Here is a 13,995-nt window from a genome sequence, read left to right on the forward strand (position 1 = left end):
GGGATTATCTATTGCTTGATTTTTCATGGATGTGTTTAGCCTCTTTGGGTTGGATTTTCCCTTCTAGTGCTTTCTGTAGGGCTGGTTTTGTGGACAGGTATTGATTAAATCTGGTTTTATCCTGAAATATTTTGTTTACTCCGCCTATGGTGATTGAGAGTTTTGCTGGGTATAACAGTCTGGGTTGGCATCCATGGTCTCTTAGTGTCTGCATAAAATTTGTCCATGACCTTCTAGCTTTCATAGTCTCTATTGAGTAATCTGGTGTTATTCTGATGGGTTTGCCTTTATATGTTACTTGGTCTTTTTCCTTTGTAGCTCTTAATATTTTTTCTTTGTTCTGTGTGTTTAGTGTTTTGATTATTATGAGGCAAGGGAACTTTTTTTTGGATCCAGCCTATTTGGTGTTCTGTAAGCTTCTTGTATCTTCATAGGTATTTCTTTCTTTAGGAAAGTTTTCTTCTATGATTTTGTTAAATATATTTTCTGTGCCTTTGAGTTGGTATTCTTCTCCTTCTTCTATCCCTGTTATTCTTAGGTTTGGTCTTTACATGATGTCCCAAATTTCTTGGACGTTTTGTGTTACGACTTTTTTGTCTTTAGTGTTTTCTTCGACTGATGAATCTATTTTCTCTATTGTTTCTTCAGTGTCAGAGAGTCTCTGTTCCATCTCTTGCAATAGGCTGGTTATGCTTGTTTCTGTAGTTCCTGTTCGTCTAGTCAGGATTTCTATTTCCAGCATTCCCTCAGCATGTTTTTTTTTTTTTTTTTTTTTTTATTGTCTCAAATTCATTTTTCAGATCTTGGAATGTTTCTTTCATCTGTTTAATTGCTTTTTCTTGGCTTTCTTTGATTTCTTACCATTTTTGTTAGTTTTTTCTTCCATTTCGTTAAGGGAGTTTTTCATTTCCTCCTTAATGGAGTTTTTCATTTCCTCTTTAAGGGAAGTTTTTGTTTCCTCTTTAATGGAGTTTTTCCTTTCCTCTTTAAGGGAAGTTTTTATTTCCTCTTTAATGGAGTTTTTCCTTTCCTCTTTAAGGGAAGTTTTTATTTCCTCTTTATTGGAGTTTTTCATTTCCTCCTTAAGGGAAGTTTTTATTTTCTCTTTAAGGGAATATTTTATTTCTTCTTTAAGGGCCTCTATCATCTTCTTAAAGTCATTTTTAGGATTTATTTCTTCTGTTTCTTCTGTCTTGGTATGTTCAGGTCTTGCAAGTGTAGAATCACTAGGTTCCGATGTTGTCATATAGGTCTTTATGTTGTTGCCTGTATTTTTGCACTGGCGTCTACTCATCTCTTCCTCTGCTCAGTGCAGGTGGTGTCTATGTCTGAGAGTGCCTCTCTTGTTCTAATTTTTAGTCTTGGTTCACTAGGAGTTCTTGGTTAAATTGGTGCTATTGGGCTGTTTCTTCAGGAGCAGCTGATCTCAGTCGGTGAAGTATATACTTATGATTCTGGTGATCTGGTTTGGTGACTGGGCAGTGCCTTCTTCTGTGTTCCCAGGTCACATTTTGTTCCTTCATCAACTCCTCAGCTGATCTTGTTTCTTCAGACTTCAAACTGTAAGGATCTGAATCCTCTCACAGATGGATTTCAGTTGAGCAGGGTAGTCTCACCAACACCTCCAAGTTGTTGGGTTTCGCAGGATCAGCAGCTGGGCCCTGGGTTGGCCTCAGACAGTGTTCAGATTCATTCTGTTTCTGTCCCACGGAGATAGCTTCTTCCCCGGGTGTTGGGCTTAAAGGTGTCCCTGTTCCAAGCTCTTGATTAAGAATTTGTTTTCACTAGCTCTTCAGTGGGTAATAGCTCAGTTTCTGGTCCTTATTGCAACTGTGTTTTAGCCGACGCCTGCTGGGCCTGCCTGCCTCTGCCAGGCCTGTCTACTTCTGTGGACTGCCGCCAGGCCTACTTGCCTCTGTGGACCACCGCTGGGCCTACCTGCCTCTGCGAGCCTCTGCGGGCCGCCGCCGGGCCGGGCCTGTCTGTCTCTGCCGGCCGCCGCTGGCCCTGTATGTCTCTGCCGGCCGCCGCCGCTGGGCCTGTCTCTGTACTCTTACTCTTCATCCCATCATTAGCCAAAGAAACTTAGAGCCTTTTATCAGAGTGTATCAGAAAAAGAGAAACAGACATTTGGAGGACTGCTTCACACTGACTCTCAACTTACATTAATTTCTATCACATCACTGTGGCCTTGCAGCCAGAAAAAAAGACACTTATGATAGTCAAACAATTGAGGCTAGAGAGATGGCCTAGTGGTTAAGAGCATTGCTGCTCTTCCAGAGGACTGAGGTTCAATTTCCAGCACCCACATGGCAGTTCACAACTGTTTGTAACTCCAGTTCCAGAGAATCTGGCACCCTCACACAGACATACATGCAGGCAACCAACACACATAAAATAAATAAATCTTTTAAAAAAGAAAACAAAGTCAAGCGATCAATGAAATTGTAACTAACTTCTGGTTCATAATGAGTCAGTGGGTCTACAAACTCAACCTTGGTGATTATCCTAGTTCAGTATTGCATTATTGAAACAACCATAGTTGAGGTTGACCTGATTTGTGAGGGTTATTATAGCTCTCCATATTCTGAGTAAAAGCCACTATAATTGTCTAGAAAAATAGTAAAATGAAGCCAACATATCATACCTAGAATAAGTGCTAAGACTGGTGCTCCCAAGTTCTTGAGGGATATGAGTGGTGGTGTCTCCCAATTCCCCATTTGCCTCAGCTCATCACCCTGTGAAGAAGAAAGGTGGCATATGAAGATTGAGGTCTAAAGGATTGTTATAGTTTTGACTTGGTAATTGTTTTTGTCACTGTTTTGTCACTGTAAAAAGACACCAAAACAATGGCAATTCTTATACAAGAAAGCATTGAATTGGGGGCTTGCTTACAGTTTCAGAGATAGTTCATTTTCATCCTGGCAGTGAGCATGGAAATGGAGCAGGACCTGAGAGCTGCATCCTAATCCTCAGGCACAAAGGAGGCTGGGCCTGGCATAGGATTATGAAACCTCAAAGCCCACCCTCAGTGACACACTTCTTCATACAAGGCTACAACTACTACAACAGGGCTACATCTAATCCTTCTAATCCTTCTCAAATAGTGCCATTCCCTAATGGCTAAACATTCAAACATAGGAACCTATGGGTTCATTCTCATTCAAACCACATTCTACTCCCTGGCCCCCATAGACTTATAGCCATATCATAATGTAAAATGAATTTGGTCCAACTTCAAAAGTTCCCATAATATTTCATTTTAAAGTCTCAACACTTTAAAAATACATTCTCTTCTGAGACTTAAGGTAACCTCTTAACTGTCACCCCTGTAAAATAAAAATCAAAAAGCAGATCACATACTTCCAACATACAATGGCACAGAATATACATTACCATTCTAAAGGAGGGGAAGAAAGCATAGTAAAGAAATAATGGGCCAAAGTAAGGCCAAAAACCAGCAGGGCAAACTCTAAGTTCTGTATCTCTATGTCTGATGTCAAAGTCCTGGTATCCCAGGACTCTGGCATCTCCAACATCTTGGGGTCTCCTACACAATCTGGTCTTCCCCTTCATAGAGCTTCATAGGCTTCTATGGGCCTCCATGCAGGGACACCCCTGACACACATTTGACCTCAGTAGTTTTCCTTGCCCACAGAGGAAGATTCCACAACTCTTTTCTTATATTCTTGACTCTAAAGCCAGAACCACATGGCCAAGGCTGTCAACTTCTGCTGCTTGATGGGGCTGGATCTTGTTCAATTACATTTATAATTATTTTCTGCTCTTTATAGTTTCCTTCACTGTTGATATTTTCTTTAATTCTTCTTCATAAGTTGGAAACTTAATTGAGTTGACTTTGCCTTGGGGTCACTACCCACTTTATTTCATTAAGCATCAGGCTTTTCTTTATATTTTTTGTCTTCTTGAGCACTAGACTTTGCTCCATTACACTTCCTGGTGCTCCTTTTTTTCCTCAAACTGTACATTTTATATTTTTCTTTGCTCAATTTGATCTTTTTCATTACAGAGCTATATAAGAGTGATTGCTAATAATCAGAGGATGCAGTCAATATTAGGCTGTCTTAAAATATTCTCTCCCAATGCCATTAATACAAAACTCTTAAATTTAGCCTCAAGTAGCTTTTTAGGAAACAGGCAAAAAAGCAGCCACATTCTTTGCCAAAAATATCAAAAGAACAGGTCTCTAGGCCGCTTACTTCTTCCCCTTGGAAACTTCTTGCGCTAGGGCCCTACATTTCAAATTGCCCTCAACCATTGTCTCCCATGCTCCTACTAGGATGGCTCATTAAACCCTGCTTAAAGCATCCAACCACTTTTCTAGTCCAAATTTCCAAAAATCTTCCATATTCATCCAACAAACAGCATGGTCAGGTCTGTCACAGCAGTACACCTCAGTTGCTGGTACCAAGTTCTGTCCTAATTAATATTCTATTACTGTGAAGAGACACCATGACCATGGCGACTCTTATAAGAGAAAAGCATTGAATTGAGGCTTACTTAACAGTTTCAAAGTCTTAGTCCATTATCATCATGGCAGAAGCATAGTACTGGAAAAGTAGAATTACGTCCTAATCCTCAGGTAGAGACAGAGATACTGGGCTGACATGGGCTTTTGAAATCTCAAAGCCCAACTCTAGTGACACACTTGCTCATACAAGGCCACAGCTACTCCATTAAGGCCATACCTACCAATCATTCTCAAATAGTGCCACTCCCTGATGACTAAGCATTCAAATATACGAGCCTTGGGGGCCATTCTCATCCAAACCAGCACATTCCAGGTGTAGCCACTATACTGCATATGGCTTCATAGCTTAAACAAATTAACACATCTCCTGGTATCCTGTATTAAGCTTTTGATATGACGAACAATGCTTTCTCTGTACCTGACCCTACATTCCAATGAGGCAGTTTGCATTCAGTTGTCAGGGCTAACAATATAGCTTCACTTTCTGACCTCAGGAATATGTGTGCTCTCCAGTCTTATGTCATAGTTTAATTAACACAAGGTATTACACTGGTCCACTACAATGATACCAGAGACTAGAAAATAAATACAACAAAAATTTAGAGGTCTTTTATCCTAAAGAAATTTCTAGGAGTCCAAAAGTTTATATCATATCAAGTTAACTTTTCTAAACTAAAGGACACAGTATTAGAGCTGGTCATAAAAGAGGCACAGTGTCCTGTGAATGGACTTCTCATCTGGGTGTGTAACTAAAGTCCATGCATTCACTACCCTGAAAGTCTGCTATTTTTCAGTGAGCACAGATCAAGAGATGGTTCTGTAACTGATCCAGACTACTGTGCAAATTGTCCTGCCACTTAGGCCGTATAATCCAGCAGATCCAAAGTTGCTTGACAGTGGCTGATATAGACACTGTTCCATCTTTAGCAGACACATACAGGTGAATAACAGTGCAAGTCTTCTAGATTTTGGAGCAAAGCCCGGATAGCCTTCAAAAGTAACTACTCTACTTTTGAGAACTAACTTTTAACTTACTATTGGATATTTACAGAGACTAAATGTTTAATCATGTGCCACTAAGTTATCATAAGACTTGAACTGCCCAGCATGAACTGCATGTCATTTGACTTAAGAAGATAAAAGTTTGGGTATGTATGACAATACTCTATCTTTAAATTGAGGTTGTTAAACAAACAAAAAAGGGCAATGCAATCCAAGAAAACCCTAGCAGCACAACTATTCAAAATGTTCATTGTATTCTTGACAGCCTGCCTTCTCTCTTCTAGGCATCACAGGTGGCCTTATATAAAGTTCTTTACAATCAACTAAAAAAAATCAAATATTTGGGTCTGATCTATAAATGGTTCTGCTCTGTGTGAAGGTATCACCCAAAAGTGGACAGTTGTAGCATGACAGTTCCATTCCAAACAGCTGTGAAGGAAAATCTTCCCAGTAGGCAGAACATTTGAGTAACACACCTGGTTTTTAACTATGCTTAGGATGAGAAATTTCTGGATATGTAGTTGTATACCTATTCCTGAGCTGTGAACAATGGCTTAACTGGATATTAGAACTTGGAAGGAATGTGATTGGAAAATCAGTTTTAAAAAGAAAAAGAAAGAAGAAAAGAAAAATTTGGTGATGCGTTAGTTATTTTTATACTGCTGTGGTAAGACTTCATGATAAAGGTAACTTATAGAAGAGTTTACCTTGGACTTGCTCCCAAGGGTTAAGAGCCTAACACCATCATGGTGGGTAGGACAGCAGGCAGGTATGCCTGGTACTAGAGTAATAGTTGAGAGCTCACATCTCCACCCATGAGAAGGAAGCATACAGGGAATGGCATGGAATCTCAAAGCCCTCCTCCAGTGACACACCTTCTCCAACAAGGCTTCACCTCCTCCTAATCCTTCCCAAACAGTTCCAACTGGGTACCAAGTATTTTTAATCAAGAAACTGTTGTGTGGCAGCATTTTTTTTCTCCAGAGGTAATATGACCCCATTGGGGATTTTCCTCTGCTAGCCTTCACAACTAGAAACTATTACACTAGCCAAGTCTATTGTAATGGCAACAGAGTTACTGACATTGCCCAGGAAGTGGATCAAGGGTGGAAGTGGTCAGGAGTCTCATACCTGAGATTCTCCTTCCCCTGGCTCCAAGTGAAAAGTGCCAGGAAATGGAAGATTGGTCAAAATTGGAACCTCATCAGTTAGTTTCCATGACATTGTTATACATAATGGGGTGGGCTTTATGGTGATGTAGTTGTTTAGGGGTTACCCATGCTCCTGTAGGTAACCCTTCACACATGCCCTATAAGCAAGCTCAAAATACTCTGGTCTCACTAAATTGAACATTGGTGAAATCATACTTTGGTCTACCATTGGTGTCTATCTGTAGTGATTTAGTATTTGTTCGCATCTCCCTAGAGAAAATTAATACAGAAATAAATGCCCAAACATGGCAATACATAAATACCGGGGTGTCTTTAAGAATAAGGGGGCATTTCCTGAGAAGCTAGTGTTTCAGAAATTAAACACCCATCTAAGTCTCCCAAAGCTAATGATTTTCAGGTTCTTGTCTTATGAATTTAAAGGATGAAATTCACAGAGCCATGGTGTAATGATTTAGCTGCTGAAGGTACCTAGGTGGGTTGGAGCCAAGGGGTACCACCAAGTCACACCATGCAACAGATCTCACTCGAGAGGTTTATTGCAGGGGGGAGTGCAGAGGCTGCCTCTGAGCAAGAGTGAAAGTGAAAAGAGTGGGGAGAGAAGATTGCCTTTTCTAGCGCATGCACTTAGGGAGAGTGTGTGAATCCTGGCGACAGTGTCGCATCTTTAGTGTCTGATGATGACCTGTTCTGCTGTCTCTTGGTCCCTAATGGCATGCTGGTGGGAATGCCTGAGTGCTAGCTAACACATAGAGGGTGAATTTTAGGGAGAAGTTTGTTGTGGATTCATAGACGGGCACTTAAGAGAGAAGGTGAGAGAAAACATAGCTCATGTATAGCAGGGGTGTGAGAGGTCCCAGAAAAAAAGGGCACCATTGAACCACTACTCTAGAAATCTTTTAAAGGACTTGTTGCAGAAACTAGGGTAAAATATAGGGAGGGAATGGGCTGATCAGTCCAATTGGCCGAACAAGGTGAATCCTCTCAGCTTTAATCACATGGGCATATATAGACTTTCAGTGGGGGAGTGCTCATTGAGGAGATAACAAAGAAACAAGACCCCTCTTCTGGCACTCCTGCCCTCTAGCAAGGTCATTCTCAAAACTGTTGTTTCGGGGTCCCTGCCATACTTGCTCGATTTCTATATCCTGTTTTCATCAGTGTGCTAAATATGACAAAAGATGATTGCTAACAACACTGGTTAGTCAAGAAAGGAAGCCGAAACATAATCCCTAATTCTATGGTTGTACTTTTTTGTCAGGGTGGCCAACCCTCAAATAATGACATGGAGACTTATTATTAGTTATAAAAACTTGGCCTTAGCTTAAGCTTATTCTCAACTAGCTCTTATAACAAATTAACCCGTATCTTTTAATCTTCATTCTGGCACATGGCTCATTACCCCATTACCATACTTCCCATCCTGTTTCCTCTGTGTCTGGCTGGCGACTCTGCCTTTCTTCTTCCCAGAGTTCTCTCTGACCTAAAGTCCTGCCTATACCTCCTGTCTAGCTATTGGACTTTCAGATTTTTATTACACCAATCACAGCAATACATTTTCACACAGTGTACAAGTATCTTCAGGTATGAGGTTTATCAAAACTGAAAGGGTTTCTCAGTCAGCATTCTATTGCTATGAAAAGACACAATGACCAAGAAAACTCAAAAAAAAAAAAAGCATTTAATTGGGGACTTGCTTACAGTTTCAGAAAGTGAGTTCTTTGTCATTATGGTGAGGAGCATGGCAGCATGAATGATGCTGGGACAGTAGATGAGACCTGCAACCTGATCTGCATCCTGATGCTGGAAAAGTAGCTGCATCCTGATCTGCAGACCAAGAGAGGGAGACTCTGGGCTTGGCATGGCCTTTTGAAACCTCAAAGCCCACCCAGTGTGACATACTTCCTCCAACAAGGCCACATTCCCTAATCCTAATCCTTTCAAATAGTGCCACTCCTTGGTGACTAAACATTCAAATATATGAGCCTCTGTGTGCCAATATTCAAACCACCACTAAGGGCCTCAGAGTCATGGTTGGAATTCAAGGTGCATGGGGGAACACTGGACAGAAACAATATAGTACATGGAGATCTAAATGTAACAGGGCTGTAAAAGGAAGGAGAGGCATCCCCTCAAGCTTAGAGAGGAGCTTCATTGAGAGTAAGAATAAGCCCTTCTACTCGGTCATGTTGAGCCGCGCCCGGGGCCTGGCCTCGGGTCTCCACCACTGCCCACCGCCTCCAGCTTCCTGCCTTCCAACCATGGATCCCCGCAAAGTCAGCGCGAGCTTCGGGCCTTCATGAAGATGTGTAAGCAGGATCCAAGCGTCCTGCACACCAAGGAAATGCGTTTCCTGGGGGATTGGGTGGAGAGCATGGAGGGCAGGGGCGGGGGGTGGGGGTGGTAAAGTACCACCTGCTACTCATAAAACTAAGTCAGAAGAAAAAAGAGATATTAAGACAGAGGAAAACATAAAGACAGATGAGTGAGGAGAGTGATCTGGAAATTGACAGTGAGGGGGTAATTGAGCCAGACACGTACGTATGCCCCTCAAGAGATGGGAGAGGAAAATGCAGAGATCACTGAGGAGATGATGGATCAAGCAAATGGAAAGAAGGGGCGGCCACTGGAGCCCTAAACGACGGTGAGCTGTAGAAAGCCATTGACTTGTTCACTGATGCCATCAAGCTAAATCCTCGCTTGGCAATTTATATGCCAAGAGATCCAGTGTGTTCGCCAAGTTACAGAAGCCAAATGCTGCCATCCGAGACTGTGACAGAGCTATTGAAATAAACCCTGATGCCGCTCAGCCATACAAATGGCGAGGGAAAGCACAGACTCCTGGGTCACCGGGAAGAAGCAGCTCACGATCTTACCCTTGCCTGTAAACTGGATGACGACCAGGATGCCAGTGCAATGCTGAAAGAGGTTCAACCTTGGGCTCAAAAAATTGCTGAACATCGGAGAAAATTATGAGCGAAAACGTGAAGAGCGGAAGATAAAAGAAAGGCTAGAAAGGGAGAAGAAGGCTCTAGCAGAGAGAGCCCAGAGGGAAGAAGAAACCAGAAGACAGTCTGGAGCTCAACATGGCTCTTTTCCAGGTGGTGCTCCTGGAGGAATGCCTGGTAATTTCCCTGGAGGAATGTCCGGAACGGGAGGGGGGCATGCCTGGAATGGCAGGAATGCCTGGACTCAGTGAAATCCTCAGTGATCCATCGGTTCTTGCAGCCATGCAGGATCAGGAAGTCATGGTGGCTTTCCAGGATGTGGCCCAGAACCCAGCAAATCCGTCGAAATATCAGAGCAACCCAAAGGTTATGAATCTGATCAGTAAACTGTCAGCCAAGTTTGGAGGTCAAGTGTAATGCCGAACAGAGCCCTTGCTGAATGAAGAGCGGCTCACTTACTGGATGTTGCAATGATACAAACCAGTGTACCTCTGACCTCATCGGGAGAGGTGGGGTGCTGAGAAGATTCTCCCCGCCCTGCTGCATCAACTGCGGCTGAAGCATTTTACAGAGATTTGCCATTAGGATCTTCATTCAGATAATGTTTTCCTACTAGGAAGTACAAACCTAAAACACTATTCAACCTTAAACATATTTTTTAAAAATTTAGGAGGTGTTAATTCCTACATTTTTCTTTACTAATCTTTTTGGGGTTTTCCTTTGAATTACTGGGCAAGGAAGCTGAATATGGTCGACTTACAGCTCTCATGAATGGAAATAAAGATTTGTTAGTGGGAAGCAAATAAAACCCATTTAAGTTGATTGAGCTGGGAAAAAAAACAGTAAGAATAAGAGGGGTAGATGGGTAGGAAGGGAGAGGAGGAGAAGCCTCTGTGCTAGGGTTGCTAGAGAAGGCAGAGGAGCCTCCTCAGAGAGCAGCAGCCTTTGGAGCAGTCTCCCAAGGAGTCTGAGAACAATTCCAGAACAAAGGAGAAACTGATTTTCTAAAACATTTTAGGAGTGGAAGGAAGTTCCATATCCTATGTTTGGTTCAGCTTGGTATATGTACAAGGAGCATGGAGGAGCCAGGTAACAAAAATTGAGAGCTTTTGAGTCATCGCATAGATGGCTTCTTAAACTCTGTCCCCAATAAGGCTACGGGGATTTGGTCTATGGCCTGAAGTTGCAGGCCCTTGTTCTAATACAGTGGGGGCACAGAAGAACCAAAGATGAATTTGTGGGAGAGCAATTGTATGGTCCTGATTCTAGATAATGAGAAACTATTATTATTTTTTAATCAAAAATGGTCAATATTTTATAAATTTCCCCCACACTGTAAAACTTTCATGCAATTCTTTTCATCTTCCCTACCTACTACAACTGCTTATGCAAAGGTCCTGTTGCATTCCGCCCACCTTGCTTTATTTCCTTCGTGCCAATTCTTTTAAAACCAGCCAACCATGAAAAACTATGAGGCTGGGTTCTGGCGAATGTGGAAAAGACATAGTTACTACATGCTTTAAAATCAAATCAAGTGAACTTCCCGGCCTGGTGTGCTTGCTCGCCTGGTTTGGGTCACAGTTCCCCCGTTTTTCAAAAAGAGCTTGCCTTGCCTTGGTACTTTCGGTCTGTTCATGTGTTTACTGCATAACACTGATGGTCTCCTGCCCACCAGTAGCAAGAGAAAGGAGGAGAGTGTCAGCAGGCTACTGCAGAGGTGTGGCCACTGCTGTGGGTACCCAAAGATGAAAGTGTGTACTGAGGCCAAGATGCCACCTGCCCGCTCAGCAGGAACTGGCTTGTGGAAGGGGGGATTACAAAGGGAAAGGAATATGCAGATAGCATCCTCCATGTTAACCTCTGACCTGGAAGTTAAACTGTATAAAAGAAGATGAGATGGAGGTACTGTTGTGAACCAACAGGAAAAGAGAGCACAAGTTAAATCCATGCTAAAAAGCCTGCTGTGGGAGCACTGTGCCAGAAACATGAACTACTACGTGTCTTTCTCAAAGTCAGAATTTACCAGATAACAATAAATTCATAGGGTTTATTGGTTTCAGTGACAGAAATCTGTCACTTAACATTGCTGACTGCCAGGCGGTGGTGGCGCACGCCTTTAATCCTAGCACTCAGGAGGCAGAGGCAGGTGGATCTCAGTGAGTTCGAGGCCAGCCTGGTCTACAGAGTGAGATCCAGGACAGGCACCAAAACTACACAGAGAAACCCTGTCTCAAGAAAGCAAAAACAAACAAACAAACAAACAAATAAAAATATTGCTAACCTTGTTAGCCTAGCCAAGATGAGCACAGTTATCAGTTACAAATATTAACTCTCACAGCACGCAATAAATATATCTATTTGCATATATGCAGGGTAAGAGTGAATACATCTTAAAGAGACTGCAGCAGAGTTCTAGAGGTTTCAGGAGTGATTCAGGAGAGAGTCTTTATTGGTAAACTACTGAACCAGACCAGTGCCAGGAGGGAATTGCTGCTGGAGTTGCTGGAGTAAAGGAAATGAGGGGTTAATGTCCAGGCTGGAAAACAGGAAGACTGGCAGACAGTCAAGTAGGCCATGCAACTAGTGGGAGATCAAGCCAAGCTGAAAATCCAGGGACAGCCCAGGAGTCCCTGCTTGTAGCTCTTTGATGCAAACCCAGGCATTAGATGGTGGACTGTGAATGAAAAAAAGAAATGGGAAGGGAAGGGGAGGGAGAAGGGGAGAGAAAGGAAGGGGGAGGGGAGGGGAGGGGAGAAGGGGAGAGAAAGGAAGGGGGGAGGGGAGGGGAGGGGAGAAGGGAGGGGAGGGGGAAGGGGAGGAGAGGGGAAGGGGAGGGGAGGATGGGAGGAGGGGAGGGGAGAGGGGAGGGGAGGGGGAAGGGATGGGAGGAGGGGAGGGAAGGGGAGGGGGGAGGGGGTGGGAGGGGAGAGGGGAGGGGAGAGGGGAGGGGAGGAGGGGAGAGGGGAGGGGAGGGGGAAGGGGAGGGGAGAGGGGAGGGGAAGATGGGAGGAGGAGAGGGGAGAGGGGAGGGGAGGGGAAAGGGGATGGGAGAGGGGAGAGGAGGAGGGGAGAGGGGAGGAGAGGGGGAAGGGGAGGGGAGAGGGGAGGGGAGGATGGGAGGAGGGGAGGGGAGAGGGGAGGGAGGGGGAAGGGGATGGGAGGAGAGGAGGGAAGGGAAAGGGGAGGGGAGGGGAGGGGGGAGAGGAGGAGGGAGTGGAAGGGAAGGGGAAGGGGAAGGGAAAGGGGAGGGGGAGAGGAGGAGGGAGGGGAGGGAAGGGGAGAGGGGAGGGAAGGGGAGGGGGAAGGGGGAGGGGAGGGGGAGGGGAGGAGGGAGGGGAAGGGAAAGGGGGGAGGGGAGGGGAGGGGGGGAGGGGAGGGGAGGAGGAGGGAGGGGAAGGGAGGGGGAAGGGGAAGGGAAAGGGGAGGGGAGGGGAGGGGAGGGAAGGGAAGGGAAAGAAGAAGGGAAAAGGACATGACCGCTCCTAGGTATGGTGGAGGAGAAGGTTTATTATAGATATGTGGGAGAGCGTAGCCAGAGGCAGGGACATCTGGGAGAGTCCAGAGTGGGCATGACCAGGTTGAGCTGGGCCATGTGGGGAGAGGGGGAGGGGAAGAGAGAGGGGAGAGGGGGAATCAGGTGCAGCAGCCAGGATGCCAAAGGTACAAATGTATTATCTGGATTATAGGGAAGAGCCTCTGGGGGAAGGGCAGCCCAACCCCTGGGCTGGAGAGTTCAGGGTAGAAGGTAGGGTTTGAAAGTCATACCCTGTAACTGGTAGGGACTGAGGGATGCTGGGAGAACCTGGCAGCCAGGTCTCCTTTGGCATGTTAAACAGGCACCTCAGCCTTTGTCCAGAGTTGGGAATTTAACAGATTGATGTGGGACTGTGTCATCCCCATGATAGACGTCTATCACTTTATAGAATCCAGACGAAGGAATAGATATTCTTTCCTTAGTCTGGCATGTCTGGTGAACTGTGTGACTCAACGGGCCACACTATAACTTCTACAACAAGATTCTCTCTCTCTTTCTCTCTCTCTCTCTCTCTCTCTCTCTTGTTTTGTTGGTTTTTCTTTTAAATTTGGTTTTGTTTTTGGGGGAGGTTGCAAGGGCAAATGGCAGATGTGAGGGGATTGGGAGGTAAATAGGATCAGAATGCATGATATGAAAGCCACTGAGAATCAACCAAAGTTAAAATTTAAAAAAAGAAAAAAAAGAAGAAATTCATTCATGGTTTTCCAGAAAAAGATACCATGGCAGGAAACACACTTAATAGAGGCAGGGGAAATAAAGCAGTGGATGCTGTTCATGGAAACCATGGTCTTACCTCCTAACATTCAGAAGCAGCTGGATTGATAGAACAGCAGTAACCTCTTAGGACTT

The 13,995-nt window shown here is 44.2% G+C and overlaps 1 pseudogene; it reads left to right on the top strand.

Moving 5' to 3' along the window:
- The first annotated feature begins 8,924 nt into the window (after nt 1-8,924).
- Nucleotides 8,925-10,028, top strand: LOC114693483 (annotated as a pseudogene).
- The last annotated feature ends 3,967 nt before the right edge of the window (nt 10,029-13,995 follow it).

This window comes from Peromyscus leucopus, chromosome 3 (assembly GCF_004664715.2).
Source record: "Peromyscus leucopus breed LL Stock chromosome 3, UCI_PerLeu_2.1, whole genome shotgun sequence".
NCBI lineage: Eukaryota > Metazoa > Chordata > Mammalia > Rodentia > Cricetidae > Peromyscus > Peromyscus leucopus.